The sequence below is a fragment of the Asparagus officinalis genome, chromosome 10 (assembly GCF_001876935.1).
Source record: "Asparagus officinalis chromosome 10, Aspof.V1, whole genome shotgun sequence".
In the NCBI taxonomy this organism is placed as follows: domain Eukaryota; kingdom Viridiplantae; phylum Streptophyta; class Magnoliopsida; order Asparagales; family Asparagaceae; genus Asparagus; species Asparagus officinalis.
Window position 1 is genome coordinate 67,576,816 of NC_033803.1, and position 16,852 is coordinate 67,593,667.

The window sequence follows — 16,852 nt, forward strand, 5'->3', positions numbered from 1 at the left end:
GGAAGTGGAGGAAGTCATCTTTGCTGATGCACCTCCCAATCGCAATAACGCTGGGGGTGGTTTAACGCATCCTCCCAATAACGATATTGGGGGTGGTTCCATGACACCTCTTACAGGGGGTGGTCTAACTCATTCTCCTCAACGTCCTTCGAATGAAGTCATAGACGAAGACGAGAAAATGAAAGAGCTTGAAAACAAAATCAATGCTTTGATGACAGCTCAGGAAGCAAAGAAGACGGGTTTTCCGTGTCCCTATCCAAGATAATAGGATTCAATATCGTACCCGTCAAAATTCAATCTGATTAACTTCACACCGTTTGATGGGAAGAGCTCGCCTATTCAGCACTTGATTTATTTCAAGTCTCATTTGGGCATGATCTCTGGAAATGAGGCTTTAATGGTCCGGTCATTCGTTGGCACCCTTCGTGGGCCCGCCTTCGATTGGTACCGACGTCTCAAGCCAGGAAGCATTAATTGCTGGGATGACATGGAAAGTTTGTTCCTCAACAATTTCTTCGATGATGACACTGAAGTGTCAATCAGATCCCTTTTAGATGAGAAGCAACAAGACGGAGAGTCAGTCGACAATTTTGTCAAGCGCTTCCGTAACAAGGCAATGAATTGCAGAGATCCTGTTACAGAGGAGTTCATCCTGCAAACATGCCATAATAATCTCTCTCTCGATGTCCTGGAAGCCATGGGGGTTGTACCGTCCAAAACTTGGAAAGATTTGAAAATGCGCGGTGAACAAGCTGAACATTTTCTTAAAAGAAAGAAAGCTGAGAGAAGCCGACCGACGACATCTGCAATCACTGGGAACGCGACTCCCGATCCGAGATTTCAAAAGGAGTATTCTTTCGAAGATGATGAAGCTCCATCCATCTTGAAATACCTCCTCGCCAATGACAAAATCGAGCTACCACCTATTAAAGATTAGGAGGGAGCTAAGAGAGTTATGGATCCAAACTACTGTGCGTACCACAGAAGGGTTCTTCATCCCACCGAGATTTGCTTCGGACTCAAAAATAAAATCCAAGCCTTAATTGACTCTAGCGTCATAACGGCGAAACAAGCCAAGTAAAGACGCCATACTCCATTGGATACACGAGTATAAACTGTTCTCCTTTACTCCATTGGATACACGAGTATAAACTGTTCTCTTTAACTCCATTGGATACACGAGTATAAACTGTTCTTCTTAACTCCATTGGGTGCACGAGTATAAACTGTTTCCCCTCACTCCAAAGAGTATACGAGTATAAACTGCTCATCGATACTCCAATAGGTACATGAGTCTAAATTGTTTCCTTTCTTTCACGGGAAGTTCCTAGAGAATTTTTACACGTAATATTCTTAAGGATAACCCGGTCATGTAGCTGAATATAATGTTAGACCTAGTTTCGTAAAGAAAGCTGGGGGTGGATGGTTCATGTAACGGGAAGTTCTCGGAAGAATGCTATATGTAATTTTCTTAGGGATAACCCGATCATTACAAACAAAGTGATAAACACTACATCCCCACGGTGATTTCCGAATACTTTTTTTTGCTGAGATGAGATTCGATCACTTCGTTGGATCAATCTTCCCTCACAAAACCCCACTTGGTCAAACCTTTAAACAGTTAGGCCCAAAGCCAAAATCCTCTCTCGATTCATTCCATGAACGAGAGAACCACATATTGAACGATCAAACATTTAAACAGTTAGGATCGTCTCGAATTCCCATTTGGTCAAACCTTTAAACAGTTAGGACCAAAGCCAAAATCGAACGATCAAACATTCCTACAGTTAGGGTCGTCTGAAAACTTCCATCTGGTCAAACCTTTAAACAGTTAGGACCAAAATCAAAATCCCCTCTCGATTCCTCCCATGAACGAGAGGTCCACAAATTGAACGATCAAACCTTTAAACAGTTAGGATCGTCTCAAATTCCCATCTTGGTCAAACCTTTAAACAGTTAGGACCAAAGCCAAAATCCCCTCTCGATTCCTCCCATGAACGAGAGGTCCACAAATTGAACGATCAAACCTTTAAACAGTTAGGATCATCTCAAGTCCCCATTTGGTCAAACCTTTAAACAGTTAGGACCAAAGCCAAAATCCTCTCTCGATTCGTTCTATGAACGAGAGGTCCACAAATTGAACGATCAAACCTTTAAACAGTTAGGATCGTCTCAAATTCCTATTTGGTCAAACCTTTAAACAGTTAGGACCAAAGCCAAAATCCCCTCTCGATTCCTTCCATGAACGAGAGGTCCACAAGTTGAACGATCAAACCTTTAAACAGTTAGGATCGTACCAAACTCCCACTTGGTCAAACCTTACTACAGTTAGGACCACAACCAAAATCTCCTTTCGATTCATTTTGCGAACGAAAGGTCCAACTTTGAATTGAATAATCAAACCTTATGACAGTTAGGACAAACCTTTAAACAGTTAGGATCGACTCAAAACCAAAATCCCCTCTCGATTCCTTCAATGAACGAGAGGTCCATAAATCGAGTGATCAAACCTTCCTACAGTTAAGATCACCTCGAAACTCCCACTTGGTCAAACCTTACTACAGTTAGGACCACAGCCAAAATCTCCTTTCGATTCATTTTGCGAACGAAAGGTCCAACTTTGAATTGAATAATCAAACCTTATGGCAGTTAAGATTATTCAAACCAATCCAGATTCTCTAAGTGGAGATCTCACTTCGAGTTTCCTTTATATCAGGAGATAGAATATAAAATTATTCCTCTCCGATTTTGGGTTTATCTCTACCAACAAACAAGAGACCAGGAGATAGAATATAAAATTCTTCCTCTCTGATTTCGGGTTTATCTCTACCAACAAACAAGAGACCAGGAGATAGAATATAAAATTCTTCCTCTCCATCATTGGGTTCGTCTCTACCAACAAAAAAAGAGACCATGTTACTCCAATAGGTACACGAGTCTAAACTGTTTCCCTATCCTCAACAGAAAGTTTCTGGAGAATATTACTCAGAATATTCTTAAGAATAACCTGATTACCTCCCAACGGGTATATGAGGTTCTTAAGAATAACCTGATTACCTCCCAACGGGTATATGAGGTTAAACTATTTCCCGAATACTCCGATGAGTATATGAGTATAAACTGCATCTCCTTGAACCTCCCAACGGGTATATGAGGTTAAACTATTTCCCGAACACTCCAATAGAGTATATGAGTATAAACTATTTCTCTATTCTTCGACAGCAGTTCAAATTCAAGACTTCGACAACGGACACGCGATAAACGCAGCATCAGAGGAATTTTAGCTATTCTACAAAGTACTGAATAGACTAAAAGATGAAGAAGTCAAGAATTGAACCCATTCACAGACCATTCTACGCAATTTCTTTAACAAAGCACTGGAGAAAATTGCAAGGAAAGCTTATCATATCCAAAGTGTCCCAGACTCCTCTCTAAAAAAGTGATGAGTCTGAGATACTTTGGAGGGGGTATCTGTAGGCATCAAAAAATGCTCATAGATATCCAAACACTACTCAATGATGAGAAAAGAGCAGTGTGGACACAATGATAAATACACCAACAAGCGAGCCAGGGTGACATGCCTTAAGCGCTGCAGTTCAGAGTGTCGCGCCTTAGGCGCTGCAGTTCAGAGGCTTGTAACTATGTTAAGGATCTCAAAGTTCCTTTCTTTCACCATGACATAGTGAAGCGAACACTGATTTTAGCTATGGAAAGACAATCAACTGAGGGACTAATCTTGGATTTGCTTAAGGCGGCTTATGAAGAAGGGATAATCAATGCCAGTCAAATATCTAAAGGATTCAACCGTCTCATTGATATGAATGATGACTTGTGCCTTCACATTCCAAGTGCGAGAAGTCTCTTGCAGTCTTTGATATTTGACTGGAACTAACACGTGGTGGGTTAGAACTAACATACGGTTAGGACCAACACAAGAGCCTAAAGACCATGAATTAGAACTAGAACTAACACGCGGTGAGCTAGAACTAACACACGGTGGGTTAGGACTAACACAAGAACTCAAGAGCCATGAATTAGAACTAGAACTAACACATTGTGAGTTAGAACTAACACGCAGTGGGTTAGGACTAACATAAGAGCCCAAGGGCCATGAATTAGAACTAAAACTAACTTAGTTCTAACTCACCGCATTCCTAAAAGCTGCCAAAGGCACTTCAAACATCAACGGAAAATACGTATCAGATCAAACCAGCAGACACGCTGGAGTTAGAACGTGATGGATAACCCAAGCAATCTTCATAAAAGAAGCAAGAAAACACCAGATTTGTTTATAGAAATAAAAGATAACTAAAAAAGACCACCATCGTCATCATCACCCCCGAGACTGCTATTCAACCAATCGGCAACTTGTTCTCCTCCAAGAAGCTATAAGTCGACACCTCCAAATTAAACGGAGCGGGCCATGTCCTAATCCTTCCAAAAGTATCATAATGTGATCCATGGCACGGACAAAACCAACCCCCAAAATCTCCAGCATTTGGTAAGGGAATACAACCCAAGTGTGTACAAACACCCACAACAACAAGCTGCTCTGGGTTCTTTACCCTAGCCGAATCCTACTATGGATCACGGAGCGAGCCCACATCAACACTATTTGTCGACTTAATATCACCTTCGGTTCTCCTCCGAATGAACACTGGCTTCTCCCTCCACTTGACTGTTGTAGGCGTTGAAAATTACCTATAGGTCTCCACGAACAGCTCGAGGCTAAGAGAAGACGATGAACGTCACTATCCAAGTCACAGGAGCTTGATTGATGTCAACAAACACATGAAGTGGGTTGACGAACTACGTAAACCAACGGAATTTCGGAATAACAAAGACACGAACTGGTCGGGAACCTCGTATTGTTCACAAATAGCAAAATACCCTTCGTGTCTCATTTGTTCAACTTATGATATAATCATTGGAGCTTATATAACTCCTCGTCGGATTTCCAACGCACTTTGAATCGCTCAAATCCGGGTTCGGGTGAAGAAGTTACGGCGGAAACGGACGAATGTGCAAAAAACAACGTCTCAGCCCAAACGAGACACCCCAAGGTGTCTCGGCCCAAGTTGAGACACCCAAGGGTGTCTCCAACCTGATTTCGTCCCGTGCCTATAAATACAAGCCTCAGAGCCTTATTTTTTTAGATCTGGAATTTTAGAGATTAGGCGAAGCCCTGCCGGACTGAAGATTGAAGGTGCACGAATTTCAGAGAGGAGGAGGAGAGATCAGATCGAGTTCGTCGACATAAAGAAGAGGAGCTCGTCAGATCTGCAGTTTCCCGGATCTGTTCCTTAAGATTATCCCGTTGCGATAATCTTAAGAAGAGCAATTATCTCGCCGTTGCCGAGATAAGCACTACAATTTCTTGATTCCTTCACGAATCAACGAAGCTCTGCCCAATTTTTCAGCAATCAGATCTGATCGATGGTGGTCCACGGATAAACCGCGGCACAGGCAAAGATCCCATGCAAGCAGAAGACCGATAAACGATCTCTGCGTTTGTTTGATAAAGTTGTAAATTTTTCATTGTGTAAGAAGATCTTATAAAAAGATCAACTTTTTATTTTATTCGAGTTTATTGTAATGACTAAAGTTGTAATAGATTCGATAGCAATAAAAAAATCAACTTTCACCGCAAACAAACTGGCGACCACAGTGGGAGCCAACAGCTTCGAGGCCGAGGCTGTCATGCTGCAGCCGACGATCAAGATCTTCGTGGCTGAAGAGGTCGAGTACGAATTCGACCAGCAGAAATTTGAAGAGTACATCTCCTCCTCCTCCTTTAGATCTGCTCCTCCTCATAAGCGCAGGAAGATCTCCTCCCCCCAGAAGACCCGCCGGTCTCCAGATCTGAAGACCCAAGAAGTCGATCTCCCCGTAGTCGATACTACAGTCATACCTTGCAGCAGTCCGCCGGCATCCAATGAGATCAGATCTGCAGATCTGAACTCCTTCGCAATCCAAGAGTTGACTGCTGAAGGCGCACTAACTCTATCAAAGAGAGCACGTCAAAGGCAATACCAACGCCTCGCGCGCCAATTCGCCAAGGCCTTAGGTCAAGTGGACGGACTCTGTTACCAAGCGGATCTGGAGTTCAGAAAGCGCCAAGTGGCTAATCTATCGCCACGACCAGCATTGGGATCCTCCTCCCGACCTCCGATTAACGAATGGGTTCGTGTCAAACGAACCCGCTCTACTCTCGAGGAGTGAATCCAGAAGCGCTGTGCCTTACTTGCGCATGCCCGGATCCTTGTGCGAAAAGCACATGAAATGCAAAAGGAAGAGACAGTTAAGAAATCACCAAGATCTAAGCAGGTTTGGGTGCCGAAGACTAAGTCAGTGCCCTTACCCGTTAAAAGACATCAGTCGTGTCTCTCGGTCGATTCCAGATCTAAAGCTGGTTCCCAGCTTTCGTCAAGTTCAGATCTCGCTCCTTTTAATCCCGCACCTCCGGTGAAGCTCCGCGACAATATAGACATATCCAGAGGCAGGAAAGTGATAGCGGAATGCCTGGGTCTTTTGCACGAGTATCAAGGCAAAACTCCAATCAAAGAACGCTTGGGCATGATGAATGAACCCCGAGCAACTCATCGAGTTGGGGGTCGCACTCGCCCTTCCAACGAATCAGAGCCTTCCTATAATGGGAAAGCTCCTATAACTGACCACCTCGGACTGCGAGTCATTGTCCAAGAGCCCGTTGAGGTCTCACGCTCACGAAAGCGTGACTCAAAACGTGCGACTCTTGAGAGCACCGACAAGACGACGAATCCTCAGAAGGAAACATGTTCGTCAGACGACGATGTTATACCTGAGGAGTCGTGCCAGCACACGATACGTTGCTCCGGCAATCATGCCGATGAGTTGTACTATCGGTCTGGGGGTACGAACAAATCTCGAAAGAAAAGTACCTGAGAAACGGACTCTCATTGTCCGTGTACTAAAATTATCAGGACAGTATTATCAACGTGTAGCTACCCCAAGACCGCTCCACAGAGAGTCTCGGTATTTGAAAGGATCTCCCCCAGAACACCCAAGACCAAGCTAATGCGTTTCTGTAGAAAAATTCCAACTGCGCAAGATGACGAACTTCCAGAAGTCACAGTTAATATGGTTGATAAGGGGAAGTCAACGCGAAACTTCAATCCTCATCATCTTTCGGACATATCCCAACGTATAACTCGGTTACGGTCGAGAACCGTTAGACAAAGGGACTATCAGAGGATGAATCAAGGATTATCCTCGGATGACGAAGTGTCAGATGCTAACTCTACAGTCGCTTCTGACAAAACGGTATCCAGCCTAGGTCAATCCCGCGAAGTGTTGATGATTAGCACAGAAGAGGTCACTAAAATGGTTGAGGATGCCTTGGCCAAACAAAAAGAGAACTTCAAGTTTGAAATGGAAATGGCCATGATGCGAATGAGGGAAGAGCATGATCAACAAATTCGGGCTCTGTCCAATCAATTCGGTGAATCCAGCCATCGCAACAATGCTAATCAAACAGATAGCGATTCAGATACGGATGAACACCTTAAGGCTGATGACTCTCCCATTGACCAGAACGCTGGGGGTGGTCCCACTAAGGATAACAATACTGGGGGTGGTCCCACCAAAGATGACAATGCTGGGGGTGGCCCCGTTATTCCTCTCAGGAATCGTCCAAGATCTGATACAGACAAGGACGATAAAATAAAGGACCTCAAGAGCAAGATCAACGTGTTGATGTCTGTTCAGGGGATAAAAAGGATCGGAATTTCGTGTCCTTACCCAAGAGAATGGGAATCGATCCCGTATCCGACGAAGTTCAACCTGATCAACTTCACGCCGTTCGACGGGAGGAGTTCCCCCACTCAGTATCTAATCTACTTCAAGTCCCATTTGGGCACGATTTCTGGCAATAAGCCCTTGATGGTGCGGTCATTCGTTGGCACCCTTCGCGGGCCTGCCTTCGATTAGTACCGCCGTCTCAAGCCCGGAAGCATTAACAGCTGGGAGGACCTGGAGAGCATGTTCCTCGCTCATTTCTTTGATAATGACGCCGAAGTGTCGATCAGGACACTCTTCGATGAGAAACAAAAGGACGGAGAGTCGGTGGATACCTTCATCAAACGCTTCCACAATCAGGCAATGAACTGCAAGGATCCCGTCACGGAGGAATTCGTCTTGCAAACCTGTCATAACAACTTGTCCATTAACATCTTGAACGTTATGGGAGTAGAGTCGCTCAATACCTGGAAAGAGTTGAATGTGCGGAGAGCAGGCCGAACGCTTCCTCAGAAGGAAGAAGGTCGAAGGAAGGCAACTGATGGCTACCCCTCTGAACCCGAGTCTCATTTCCCATGATGAAGGGAAGGCACCTACACCAGTTGTTGATGTTAATCAGACATCGCAACAGCAACCTCGAAGACAGCAAAAGACTTCGGATTCGAGACTCCAAAAAGAGTACTCGTTCAAGGACGAAGACGTTCCAGCCATCTTCGAGACCCTTCTTGAAAACAACAAGATTAAGTTGCCACCCATCACGAATCAGGAGGAAGCTGACAATACTACGGATCCAAAGTACTGCGCGTACCACAGGAGGGTCCTTCATCCTACCAAGACTTGCTTTACTTTAAAGAATAGCATTCAGACCTTGGTTGAAGCCGGCGTCATAACGCTGGGATAAGCCAAACGAGAACGGCAACACTCCGACAAGTATACGAGTATAAACTGCTTCTTAACACTCCGACAAGTATACGAGTATAAACTGCTTCTTAACACTCAGACAAGTATACGAGTATAAACTGCTTCTTAACACTCCGACAAGTATACGAGTATAAACTGCTTCTTAACACTCCGATAAGTATACGAGTATAAACTGCTTCTTCACACTCCGACAAGTATATGAGTATAAACTACTTCTTAATACTCCAACAAGTATACGAGTATAAACTGCTTCTTAACACTCCGACAAGTATACGAGTATAAACTGCTTCTTAATACTCCAATAGGTATATGAGTCTAAACTATTCCCACTCTTGACGGGAAGTTCCTGGAGAATTTTTACATGTAATATTCTTAAGGATAACCCGATCATGCAACTGAATACAATGGTAAACCCAGCTTCACAAAGGAAGCTGGGGGTGGATAATTTATGTAACAGGAAGTTTCCAGAAGAATGTTAAATGTAATATTCTTAGGGATAACCTGATCATTATGAATAAAGTGATAAACACTAAACTCTTACTGTGATTTCCGAACACTCTTTTGCTGAGACGAGATTCGATCACTTCATTGGATCAATCTTCCCTCACAAAACTCCCATTGGTGTTCGACGACTCATAGTCTTCCACTATAAAATCCCTCACTGATCAAATTTATTGACAGTGGGTCCACTAAAATTCTTTCTGGTTTAATCCATTCAAACTTCTGTTATGTTCGTGCACTTAACACTTTCATGGTTAGAGTCCGGATATAATGCTTGGAATTTTAATCTGTCCATCCTTAACAAATTCCTTATCACTTAACACCAGGAACCTCATTTGAGTGATTTCTACAAGTCAACACCCCCACTATAATTTGTACTCCCACTCCTATTTGGTCAAACCTTCTTACAGTTAGGACCACAACCAAAATCTCCTCTCAATTCCTCCAATGAACGAGAGATCCATAAATCGAGCGATCAAACCTTCCTACAGTTAGGATCGTCTCAAACATCCCACTCGGTCAAACCTTCCTATAGTTAGGGCCAAAACCAAAATCTCCTCTCGATTCCTCCAATGAACAAGATATCCACTTTCAAATCGAGTGATCAAACCTTCCTGCAGTTAGGGTCATCTCAAACTCCCGCTTGGTCAAACCTTTCTACAGTTAGGACCAAAACCACAATTCACTCTCGATAAACGAGAAATTTATCTTTAGTTCGGTAATCAAACCTTCCGACAGTTAGGGTTATCCGAATCTTTTCGATTCTCGAAGTGGAGATCTCACTCCTAGTTTCACCTTTCCGGATTCTGGGGGTGGAGATCTCATCTCAAGTCTCCTTTCCAACTGGAGATAGAATATAAAATTCTCCCTCTTCAGTGTTAGGAGATAGAATATAAAATTCTTCCTCTCTCATTTCGGGTTCGTCTTTGCCCCAAGAGAAGACACCACTTTTTCAACTCCCAAAATCCGTGCCTCACAGGTACGGGGAATTTTATCCCGAATCCTAAGTAGGGATAAGTCAACGCCTAACACGCGTTATCGATTTAGTCTTTCACCGATTGAAAAAGACACCAGAATCCAGTCTGGGGTATTTTATCCTGAAGCCTAAGTAAGGATAAATTAGCGTTTAACCTGCGTTGCTGGGTGGTTCGTTCCCGTAAAAACGACCGAGTCTACGTATTCAGCATCGTAGCAACAAAAATCTATGTCTTTCGTGTATGGGGAATTTTATCCCGAATCCTAAGCAGGGATAGGTCAACGCCTAACACGCATTGCCGGTTAGTCTTTGACCGTAAAAAGGACAAAAGACCACATATTTAACATTGTGGCAGGTTGTTATTAATAACACCAAAATCCATCCCGAAGCCTAAGCAGGGATAAGCCAACGCCTAATACGTGTTGCCGGTTTAGTCTTTTACCGATTGAAGAAGATACCAGAATCCGAGTCTGGGGATTTTTATCCTGAATCCTAAGTAAGGATAAGTCAGCGCCTAACACGCGTTGCCGGGTAGCCTGTTCCCGTAACAATGGCGAAGTCTACATATTCGAAGTCATAGCATCAAGTCTGAGAGGGTTAACTTTCTTAGCATGACGTTACATGCGGAACGGACTTAAACAATCCGCATGCTAGCCCGATTCAAACGGTAATCGGTAAAGGCACGTCAAATCTGTTGAGGGCTGGGGATTTGCCAAAAATCCTAAGTCTACGTCTAACACACGTTGCCGGGTAGTCTATTCCCGTGAGAAAGACGAAGTCTACATATTTAATGTCATAGCACTAAAAGCGTTAACTCTTTTATCACAACGTTATGTGCAGAACGGATCTAAACAATCTGCATGCTAGCCCGACTCAAACGGTAGTCGGTAAAGGCTCATCAAACCCGTTGATGGCTGAGAATTTGCCAAAAATTCTATAAATGCGAGTCATTGACGCACCAGCTCTATTAGTTGGTCTCGTGACTTGAGCATCCAACAACTTCAGGATAAGATCTATACATGCAGATGAATCAGCTTTAACAGTTGGTCCTGTAGCCCGATATTTGGGACCGCCATGCTCCAATACCTTAAGAGCTTAAACTGTGTAGACTCCAGCAAACGTACAAGTATAAACTGTGTTAACGCTGGTCAACGCGTAACCCTAGGTCAACACCGGTCAACGCGTAACCCTAGGTCAACGCCAGTCAACGCGTTGTAATGAAAAAGTCAACGTTGGGCAATCCGAAACCCTAGGTCAACGTCGGTCAACGAGTAAACCTAGGTCAACGCAGTCAACGCGTTGCGATGAAAAGTCAACGCCGAGCGATCTAAAACCCTAGGTCAACGCTGGTCAACGCGCAACCCTAGGTCAACGCCAATCAATGCGTTGCGACAAAAAGTCAACATACAGTGATCTGAAACCCTAAGTCAGCACAATGTGACGGAGATAGTCAGTTCTAAGTTAACTCAACGACACGAGCCAAACTCAACTCATCAGTTTTAGATTCGAGACTTCGACGACGGCAAGACGATAAACGTAGCGCCGGAAGGACTTCAGCTATTCGTCAAAACATCGAATAGACTGAAAATCGAAGGAGTCAAGAATTAAAGCTAACTACAGGTCCATTACGCTGACCGAAGGCTGGACCAATCATATCCAAAGTATTTCAGTCTTTTCTATAAAAGAAACGAGACTGGAACGCTTTGGAGGGGGTATCTGTAGGCGTTAAAAATTGCCTATAGGTCTCCACGAACAGCTTGAGGCTAAGAGAAGACGATGAACGTCACTATCCAAGTCACAGGAGCTTGATTTATGTCGACAAACACATGAAGTGGGTTGACGAACTACGTAAACCAACGGAATTTCAGAATAACAAAGACACTAACTGATCGGGAACCTCGTATTGTTCACAAACGGCGAAATACCCTTCTTGTCTCATTTGTTAAACTGATGATATAATCATTGGAGCTTATATAACTCCTCGTCGGCTTTCCAACGCACTTTGAATCGCTCAAATCCGGGTTCGGGTGAAGAAGTTACGGCGGAAACGGACGAATGTGCAAAAAACAGCGTCTCAGCCCAAACGAGACATCCCAAGGTGTCTCGGCCAAGGCCGAGACACCCAAGGGTGTCTCGGCCCAAGTTGAGACACCCAAGGGTGTCTCCAACCTGATTTCGTCTCGTGCCTATAAATACAAGCCTCAGAGCCTCATTTTTTCAGATCTGTAATTTTGGAGATTAGGCGAAGCCCTGCCGGACTGAAGACTGAAGGTGCACGAATTTCAGAGAGGAGGAGGAGAGATCAGATCGAGTTCGTCAGCATAAAGAAGAGGAGCTCGTCAGATCTGCAGTTTCCCGGATCTGTTCCTTAAGATTATCCTGTTGGCATTCTTGTTTTGATGATGTTTAACAAACAATTTACCACTAATGTTGTTTGTCTAGTATTTGTGTTTTCGTATTTATTGTAGACAAACAACGTAGTTGGAGGTTGGATGGATTGAGCCTACACGATCATATCAAGAGGAGGTTGGCGGAACTGTGGAGTGAAGCAACATGCAATTCATAGTTAAAGATCAAGTTCAAGCTTCATCCGCATGTGTACCAAGTTGAGCTACAATGAAGATAAAGATCAAGCTTGGGTAATCTAGTTTAGATTTTATATTATGTGTGTTTTTGTATATATATAGTTATATATATACATATATGTTTTGGTTTGATAGTTTTCAAGTTTTACTATGAAACAAATGAATAGAATTGGAAAATACTATTTTGTTTCATGTTTATATACCTATATATGATTTCCCCTTTAACAAGCTTATATTTAATGAAATCATATTTAGTGTTTTGTATATATTGCATAGAATATGCAATTTTGTGAAAATATGGTTTTCTTAGTTTTTGGACTTAACAATAATCATATCCATATTTTATTAAGTCTATATAATCATTGTGCAAAGTTTCAAAACATGGTTTAGCTAAAATATCAAATTTCACATGTTTACATTTTCGTGTTTTGAACTATTTTGCAAAATGATGATTTTTCACAAATGGGAAATGCAATTTGGAAAATTCTTTTTGTAACATGTTCACTTACATGTTTATATACTTTTCCCAAAGTTTCATAATTTTTGGACTTCATTTATTATTTTTTTAACATGTTTTCAAAAGTCTTAAAAATAGCTTTATAAACCAGTTTTTGAGTGTATCAGATTTCGGTCGACCGCACCGTGGTGACGCTCGTTTGTTTTTCGTCAGACATGGTAGAGAGTTGGTTCGGTGTGAGGTCTACCGGTCGACGAAAAAGCTCCATCGGGTAGACGGTGAGGATAAGTGTCTTGCGTTTGATTTCTGTTTTGGGAACTGGATACACCGTCGAACCGAAATTTCATCGGTCGAGACATTTTTATGGTATGACGAGAATTTTTGGTCGACGACAATACTAGCGTTCGCTTTTTACCGGCTCTTTCTTGAGTGTTTGTGGGGTTTTTTTTATTTCGTTTTCGGGGTTTTTGGCTGAGTTGTGAGAGGGTATAAATACCCCATTGTCTTCAACTCTCAAGCTAACCATGAGAGTTTTAAAACAAGTTTAAGAAAGTTTTAATCAAGGGTTTAAGTTTGTTTAAAGTGTGTTTATAAGCTTTTAAGCATTTGAGTGTTTCGATTTTGTGAATCAAATTCCACAAGAGCTTGAGGAGATTATCTATTGAAGTTTGAGCTTCCAACTATCATCCCTCCATCTCTTGTTATCAAATTGAGAAGTTTTCTAAACTCAAACTCTAGCTTTACATTTATATACTTGTTTGATTATCATTGTTCTTAAGCTAGATTTTATATTTGAGTTTAGTTTGATTTTGATTTTACTCATTGTTACACACACCCACATTGAGCTTTTAGTATTTACATACATAGTATAGTTGGGTGGTGAGAGATTGTAACTTTGAGTTGTGCTTTAATTGTGTTCTCATCCATATTAGAGAACAAATTATATTTGTTACATTGTGAGATTGTTAGGTTTTCGGTGAGCTAGAAACCGAGTGTGTTGTGAGGTTTTCGGTGAGCTAGAAACCGAGTGTGGGGTGAAAGTTTTCGGTGAACTAGAAAACCGATTGTGAGGAGTGACGTTGTTCGGTGAGCGTTGAAAACCGACACTGTGTGGTTGTAAACGTTATTCGGGTGAGCGTAGAAAACCCGGTCGTGATAGTGGATTTCTCCCCGGGAGTGGGGAGCGGAGACGTAGGACGGAAGGTCCGAACTCCGTGATCATATTGCTTGTTTGAGTGTGCTTTGGCGTTCATTCATATTTATGTTCATATCTTATATCGCCATTGTCATTAGCTCATTATCTATATCATCCACTATCTTGTTTAGATTATTTACCCTTGTGTTGTTTATATATCCTTGCATATATTTTATCATATAGGATATATCTCATTGTTTACATTGCTTATCCTAGCTCATATATCTTGTGATATTTCATACTTGCTAGGATAACTTGTTAATTAGTTTTTAATTGACATTTAATCGGATTAGATTAGCATAAGACCCTAATCACCCCCCCTCTAGGGTCTAACATATCCCGTTGCGATAATCTTAAGAAGAGTAATTATCTCGCCGTTGCCGAGATAAGCGCTACGATTTCTTGATTCCTTCGCAAATCAACAAAGCTCTGCCCAATTTTTCAGCAATCCGATCTGATCGACGGTGGTCCACGGATAAACTCCGGCACATGCAAAGATCCCACGCAAGCAGAAGACCGATAAACGATCTCTGCGTTTGTTTGATAAAGTTATAAATTTTTTATTTTCATTGTGTAAGGAGATCTTATAAAAAGATCAACTTTTTATTTTATTCGGGTTTATTGTAACGACTAAAGTTGTAATAGATTCGATAGCAATGAAGAAATCAACTTTCACCGCAAACAACTGTCACAGTTGAACCTGGTTCGATACTAGAGAGATCGACTTCAAGAGAGGCTAGAACGAGAACATCTTTGCTTGCTGACATGCTGAGGACTAGCTTGAGGACAATGAGAAGGAGGAGTGAAGCGTAGACAAGGAGGCGACGAACTCCGGCGTAGTCGAGGGCGAGGCGGGGAGCGGCGGCGAGCTACGGTGACGAGGTCGGGCGGAGGAGAGGAGGGGAGGCGGCGGCAAACGGTCGGGTAGAGGAGAGGAGGGGAGGCGGCGGCAAACTCGAGGGCTGAACTCGCGGGGCGCAGATTTGAAGCCCGACATCATGGTGAAGGGTGTAGTCACAGGCAGGAGCGGGGTTTGAGAGCTTGAGAGAGGAGAAAGGAGATGAGAGAGAGAGAGAGAGAGGAGAGATGAGATGAGAAAGCGTTGGGTTTGAGGGATTGAGGAGATGAGATAAGGATATTTTGAGGATTTTAACTTAGGTGACATGTAATAAGTACTAAAAAAGGGTTGCAGCATAAAATATCACATTTTAAGGGGCTGAATCACATGGAGAAAAGTTAAAGGGGCTACAGCACATAAAGTTTGTACTTTTGGAGCCGACACAATTTTCTCTAGAATCAAACCCAAAAAAAACGCACGAGGCCGTCAAATAAATAAAAGCAAATCAGTCAAAATATGGAGCTGTTTGCACCGCCCACTCTCATTACGTCTCCTTTTTCTAAAGAAACCTCATAATCTTCCACTAAACGACAATAAACAAATATACTTTCAGTATTCCCTGGTCTCTAATGCGCACGTTTGACATAATTAAACTATCATATAATTTGTAGCAGAACGTGGCTCTTTCTAGAAGTTAAATGGTTGTTAAATAGAGCCTAAGCATCCAACCAATCAAAAAATAGTTAATTACTAGATAGTGATCCTAACTTTCTGTTCATTTTCGCTAATTAAGGGCACTTCTTTCTATGGATTAACCTGACTTTGGTCTAAACCGTAATCCCAACCGAAGCACCACTATTAACAACTTTCTTAGGATCTCCACGATTTATAAACTAATCAAGACTTCAGAACTTAAGAACTGTTCGAAAACTCTCGCTACAATAAAAATTGTATGTGTCCACACTTATTTTATGATACATATAAAAGTATCATTTTATTTGTAAAATATTAAACAATAGTGACACAAATAAAAAATGTATCGCATCATGACACATATTTGTGTCATTGGATATACAGTTAAATATTATTGAAAAATGCTAATAACTCAATATGGATTGTGGAGAGATCTATTGATGGGCTTAAATAATAACTCTTAGATTTTAATTGTAATGATGATTACACATTTATGATAACTTATAAGCTAAAAACTTTATAGTTAAGTGTGTTCTTATGAGAGTAATCCTAGGATGAGTGACAAATGATGATATTCTTTATGTTTTTATGGTCTAGACACAACTATGTTACCAATCTTGACACATGTATGTGTCATGAGTTTTGTGACACATGTATGGGTCACCACTCTCGACATATATATGTGTCGTAAGCTTTACGATACATTCTCACATGTATAGAAGGACGCTCTCCACGCATGCTGTAACCACACTTTTGATATGTGTCACACTCTATTTATGTGATACAAAAATATGTCGCGTAGAGACAAAAAATATATCACAATTTATAACTTTTGTTGTAGTGTCATTAAAATCAAACCGAGTTTGAACATAATTTCTTGATTGGCAAATTTTAGACCAGAAATGGTCCA

The 16,852-nt window shown here is 42.0% G+C and overlaps 1 pseudogene; it reads right to left on the minus strand.

Annotated features, from left to right (window-relative positions):
• LOC109826851 lies at window positions 4,353–15,408 on the minus strand (annotated as a pseudogene).